The 5,867-nt window shown below is 37.6% G+C and overlaps 1 protein-coding gene across 7 annotated transcripts in view; it reads left to right on the top strand.

Annotated features, from left to right (window-relative positions):
- The window catches only part of MICU1 (mitochondrial calcium uptake 1), a 196,073-nt gene that overhangs the window by 155,948 nt on the left and 34,258 nt on the right, over window positions 1-5,867 (top strand). The gene's annotated exons all lie outside the window — the stretch shown is intronic.

Below are 5,867 nucleotides of genomic sequence, written 5' to 3'. Positions count from 1 at the left end.
GAAGCTGATCGTGTTTATTCCATAGGGTTGTTATAGTGATTAAATGAAAGAATATATGGTGAAGTACCTGGCCCAGAGTACATGCTCAGTAAAATGTAGTTCTTGTGTCTTGCTCACTTACACAGTCTCACCAGTGAGGAAACAAGGTGTATATCAACTGACCCAGCTAACTGAGGAAATGAGAATTGAAAGAGAATTTCACTCTTGAATACATACCTCCTTATTTTGTGTCTCAAAGTTTTAGCTTTCTACTAGATGAAGACCCGAAGGACAGAAACTGAATCATATTCTTTCCTGTACCCCACTAGATGTAACACAGTGCAGACAACTAGTAGACACTCAAGAAGTGTTTGTTGACCTGACCTTACTTAGCAACATCTTATGTCTATGTATACGTACTCTTATGAGAACAGGATTATGTCCCACCATACAGGAATCTGAGAGTTTCCTGGTAACTGTTACTTTCTAATCAGACCATGGGGAAATATTACCATCTTCAAATCATTTTGCTTTCTAATTAGTTTCTGGGCCCATCTTTAGCCATTTTACTATTTATGCATTTGTAAGTATCATTAACACTGCAGCTGACATGGAGATATTGTTCTGGTTTTCATTTTTAAATTAAAACCTTCATTTTCTGATATTACTTAGATTAGCTAGAAATCCTTTATATTTAACCTTCCATCTGCATATTTAAATATATATTTAATGATTTTTTTTTTCAGTGTCTTTGTGGTAAGTAAGCATGTCTAATTAAAGTGTCCTACCCATACTCTATACATTTCATTTCAAGCTTTGTTGATGTGCTAGCATTTGATTACCATTTAGGGGAAAACTTGAAATCCTTAAAGGTCTAAGTGTATAATAATACATATAATTGATCAAATTTATGTTAATTAACTTTTAAGTCTTCTTTGAGATGCACAGATATGGATGGTCCAAAGAGCACTTATTATCAATAATATTATTCTTGAATTTGAATGGAGTTTTAACATTGTTTTTATACCCACAAGGATGCTCTTGATCTGTAACGTGTACGAGATGTTATAGCTGCTCTGTCTTATCCATGAGGAAATTGAGGCCCAGAGTAGTTGGATGACTTTCCTCAAGATATAAATATTTAGTGGCAGATCTGAAGAACCCAAATCTTCTGTTTTTGATAAGTTTTTTTCAAATCTTAGTGAGAATTGTAGTTCAAAAATATAGTCCTGGCCATCAGCTATTTTCTGCCATCCAACACAATTGATCATTCCACATTCCATGTCAAAATACTTCTCATTTCACCTCAGGAACACTCTGTGTTTCCCTTTCAGTTTGAACGCCATGACCCTGTGGATGGAAGAATTACTGAGAGGCAGTTTGGTGGCATGCTGCTGGCCTACAGTGGGGTACAGTCCAAGAAGTTGACCGCCATGCAGAAGCAGCTCAAGAAGCACTTCAAAGAAGGGAAGGTAGGTATCTTTGCATAGAGGAAGGAAAAAAAACGAACCATGGGAACATATGGTGTGATGAACCAAAGAAGGCAGTTGGATATTTAAATCTACTTTAGAGGAGTGAGGTAGATTTGGTAATCATCAGCACATTATTAGAGTTAAAACCAGGAGAATGATCGAGACTACCCATGGAGTGTAAAATATAGAAAAGAGCTGTGGGCCAAAGATGAAATCCAGTGGAACACTAACATTTAAGCAGCTCAAAAAGAAAATCTTAAAGAAACGTTTAGGGAAATACCTAGAAAAAGTAGTGAAATCAAAGCCAGGGAAGTAGAGGATTCAAGAACTAAGGGGTCTGTCTGCACTGTCACATGTGACAGAGAGGGCCCAGTAAAATAAGATGATAAACATCCACTGGTTTTGGAAAAATGGTAATATTGGTTGCCTTTGGGAGAACTTCTATTAGAGCGGTTTTATTAGAGCGGTTGGTTGGAGGGCATTTTGGAGTGAGAAGTAAGAATGTAAAGAAAGAGAAGAGAGGAAGAAAAGGAGGAAGAGGGGAGAGGAGGCTCTAGAAAGAAGGAAATAGCGTATGTTAAAAACTCTCAGGCAGTACGTTAGTCTGCTTGCGTGGCTGTCACAAAATACCACAGACTAAGTGGCTTAAACAACAGAAATTTAGTTTCTCACAGTTTTGGAGGCTAGATGTCCATGATCAAGGTGCTGGCAAGTTAGATTTCTAACAAGGGCTCTCAGCCTGTGGATGACTGTCTTCTTGGAGCATACTAGCAAGGAGGAGAATGGCCTGAGATGAGGTCAGAGAGGGAGATAGGGGCCAAAACATGCAGCACCTTGTAGGCATGGAATGAGTTTTTATTCACAATGCAGTGGGAAGTTATTAAAGGGTTGTGAGCAATGACATGGTTGTATGTATGATGAAAGAGAGGACTCTGTCTTCTTTATGAAAAATAGTTTGGAAAGGTGAAAGCATAGAAGAAAAAGACTGATACTAAGATTATTAGCGAATTCAGGAAGAAATGATTAAGCATATTTTGAGTAGCAGTGATATTGGAGACCATGGATTTGCAGAGGCACTAGTCAACACTACCCTCTTGATACCTTTCAACACTGGCTGCATCTGGTGCAGGAAGAGGCAGATGGTAGAATTGACTCAGCATCTGGCATTTTGCCAGGAAGTGGGATGGACTAACTAAAGCAGAAATTAGTTAAGAGACCAGATCTCTTAAAGATCACACACACACACACACACACACACACACACACACAGAGCAGTGCCAGCAAACCCTTGTCTTCTCATTTTCAGCCCAATACCCTTTCCACTGGACAATGATTACCATTTGGCCATGACCAGGAAACTGATCTGGCACTAAAAATGTTCCATGAGGGCTTGCCAAGCATGGTATGGTAGACATGGAGCTAGAAGTCTTGAGTATGGGTCCTATCTCAGAGGTTTCCATGGACATTAGACAAATTATTTAACCTTACTGGCCTCATGAGTAGAGAAGCTTGTCGGAGGTATGTGTTATAAGAGTGCTGTAGCTTTAAAGACTCAATAACTGAAAATAAGAAATAGGATTGCTAATACTTGTCTCAGTTCTCTTACTCATTAGTCTTTGTGTAGGAACTCTTGCATGAATAGCATTGCCCCAAGTTGGCAGAAAGCAATTCTTATCACCAGACTTTTTTTTGCTTTGTCTTGGGTGTTGAAAAGCTGAACGGACCTCTGAACCAGGCTGTGGACTGCAGCTGAGGGCAGGCTGGGCTCTGAGATCTGAAAGTGCCAGCTTCTCTGAACTCAGTTCAGTCTGTTCATATAGCAGCAGTTCCCTTGGCTGTCGGGGAAAGACTCATCATTAGCAAAGGACAGTACTTCTACACTACTCAGTACCAGCTCAGGTCTGTTGAAAATTATAGTTTCAAAAAATTGATTGCAAATATGTAGGTGGATTTTTTAGCCCCAGTGCTGCAAGCATAGTGCTTGCATTAGGAAACACTCCTTTCTTTTGACCAGACTTATTTTTAAAGTTCGGTCCAGACATTGACTTGACTTAAACTAACGATATATCATGATAGGCCAATTCATGTTTTATTATGAATTTATATTTAAAAGCAGTAAATTGGGTGTTGGAGGCATCTGCCTTGAAGGAATAGAGTATTTTAGCATTGGCAGGAGCTAATTTAGGACCTGAAGACCTTTCAAAAGAGCTCTAAAGTGAAAGGGCAAATTTAGTCAGATAATGAAAATCTGGGGTGCTAAATTACTTCTGGCTGAGAATTTCTAGCCTGCTTTAGCAAGGAAATTGAGATTTATTGTCCTCTCATGTTGATTAAATAGTTTGTGAACATAGTAATTAACTAAAATGAGAGTTAATGAAGGGCCTTTCCTCTGAAAGTCACCAACCCATCTCTCTAGGACCATTTCCCATTAAAAGGGAATCACCACCATCTTTTCTAATTGCTTCTTTATTCCACTTTGAATTTATTAACATGAAAATACAAATTTTCACTTGGATCCTGTTAGCATTTTTTGTGTGGGGTTCTGTATAAAATATCAAACTAGACCTAAAAGATTGAAGGTCCTAAATATTTGCATAATACTTAATGACCATACAGAGCTTCATAGCCATTTGTCTTTTTCTGTGTTTCTGACAGACTTGTTGGATCTCATTTTGCTTTTGAGAATACAGAGACAGAGAAAAAAAGAAATTAATGACCTACCAAGAGTTTGGACTAAAATCCAACACTTCCTATTCCATGGCAAAATTGTCCTTTCCATGGCAAAATTTCATTTCTCCTAATCATACTCTTCCTTCTTCCTCTGAAGCAGTGCTTCTCAACCCCAGTCACCCAGTAGGATCACTTGAGGAATTTTTAAGAAATGTGGTTGTTGGGGGACAAACATACGTGTATGAAAATGACAAGAAATCGAGACCATACGGAGGAAAAAAATAAATGGATTGTTGGGTCCCTCTTCAAACCAATTAAATCAGAAGCTTAGTGGGTGGGTCCAGGCATCAGTGTTTCTTAAAAGGCTCCCAGGTGATTCTGATGTGCAGCTAGGCTTGTGAGGCACTGCTCTGGAAGGGCCATGCTCCATCAGTGTCTCTAGCTGTTTTGTACCTGAGTAATAGCTCAAAGAATTGGAGAAACTGCCATTCCTGGAAAAACTAATCTAGTTAAGCCTTGAGTAACTACCATGTTTCTCATTTAACAGAGTTTTCTTTTCTCTTTTTAAATGGGGGAACATATTTTATTTTGGCTTTATTTTAAAGGTTAGTCTCTATCTTCTACCAGATTTTCCCCATTCCCCTCAATATTCTTTTGTTCTGTGAATTCTTCAAGGCCAAATCTGACTCAGCTCTAAAATTTTCTTACTTTTAATCCTTCAAATTGTCGTCTTCTCCTCATTAAAAGAAAGAGTTTTCTGAGACTTTATAAATATAATTCACAATGGTGGTTCTTTATGCTTAAGATTACAGAAGCTGCAAACTTTAATGATTTAGCAAATCCACTTAAGGATGAATTGAAAATTACAGTTCAATTCAATGGCAGATATTGCTATGTGTAAGACACTAAGTCAGGTGCTGTAAGAAAGATAAAAAATCACCTATCCCCAAGAAATATATACTTTGTAATAGTTTAATAAGAAAAAATATGTGTCCAGAGAACTACATAATTTCATATTCGATATTTATTGAGCACCCACTATTTGCCAAGCACTCTTCTCAATATTGAGAATACAGTAATGAGCAAAACCAAATCTCTGCCCTCATAGAACTTAACATTCCTAGTGAAGAGAGACATAATAATTATACTACAAGGCAACTCACTCAACTTTGAGCCTCTTGAGAGTAATGTCTTACTCATCTTTGTCGTCCTCAGTATAGTTTCTTATAGGCAAATGTTTTTCAAATGCATTAACGTATTAAATATCTAAATAAATATTCGAGATCTTTTGGGGGCACCAATGAGGAAGATTAGAACCAACTGAAGGGAATGAGTAAGAATTGTTGGGGGAGGTACAATTTGAACTTGCCCTTAAAAACAGAGTGAGATTTTGACAAGCAGAAGTTATAAAGTTATTTGCTTTTGCTATATGTTTCCCTCTTATAACCCTATCCACAGTAGCCTTCTGGGTATATCATTGTTTATTAATACCACTACTAGCTATTAAGCAGGGTTAGTACTTATAAACAGTTATAATAAAACAATGAAATTATTAACTGTTCATGTTATCTATGGATAATGTTCATGTGAACTCTCCTATTCACTTATTCTAGCAGATATTTGAGAGTCGAACCACACTGTGGTCATTATGGAATATCAGTTTCTAGAAACATTGCTAGCAAGTGATTGGACTGATTCCTGGTAGATGGATTTGCTATGATCAATTAAAAGTCAAGGCAAGGGAAT

This window comes from Pteropus vampyrus, unplaced genomic scaffold, assembly GCF_000151845.1.
Source record: "Pteropus vampyrus isolate Shadow unplaced genomic scaffold, Pvam_2.0 Scaffold20, whole genome shotgun sequence".
In the NCBI taxonomy this organism is placed as follows: domain Eukaryota; kingdom Metazoa; phylum Chordata; class Mammalia; order Chiroptera; family Pteropodidae; genus Pteropus; species Pteropus vampyrus.
This window is presented reverse-complemented; position numbering and strand designations above follow the sequence as displayed.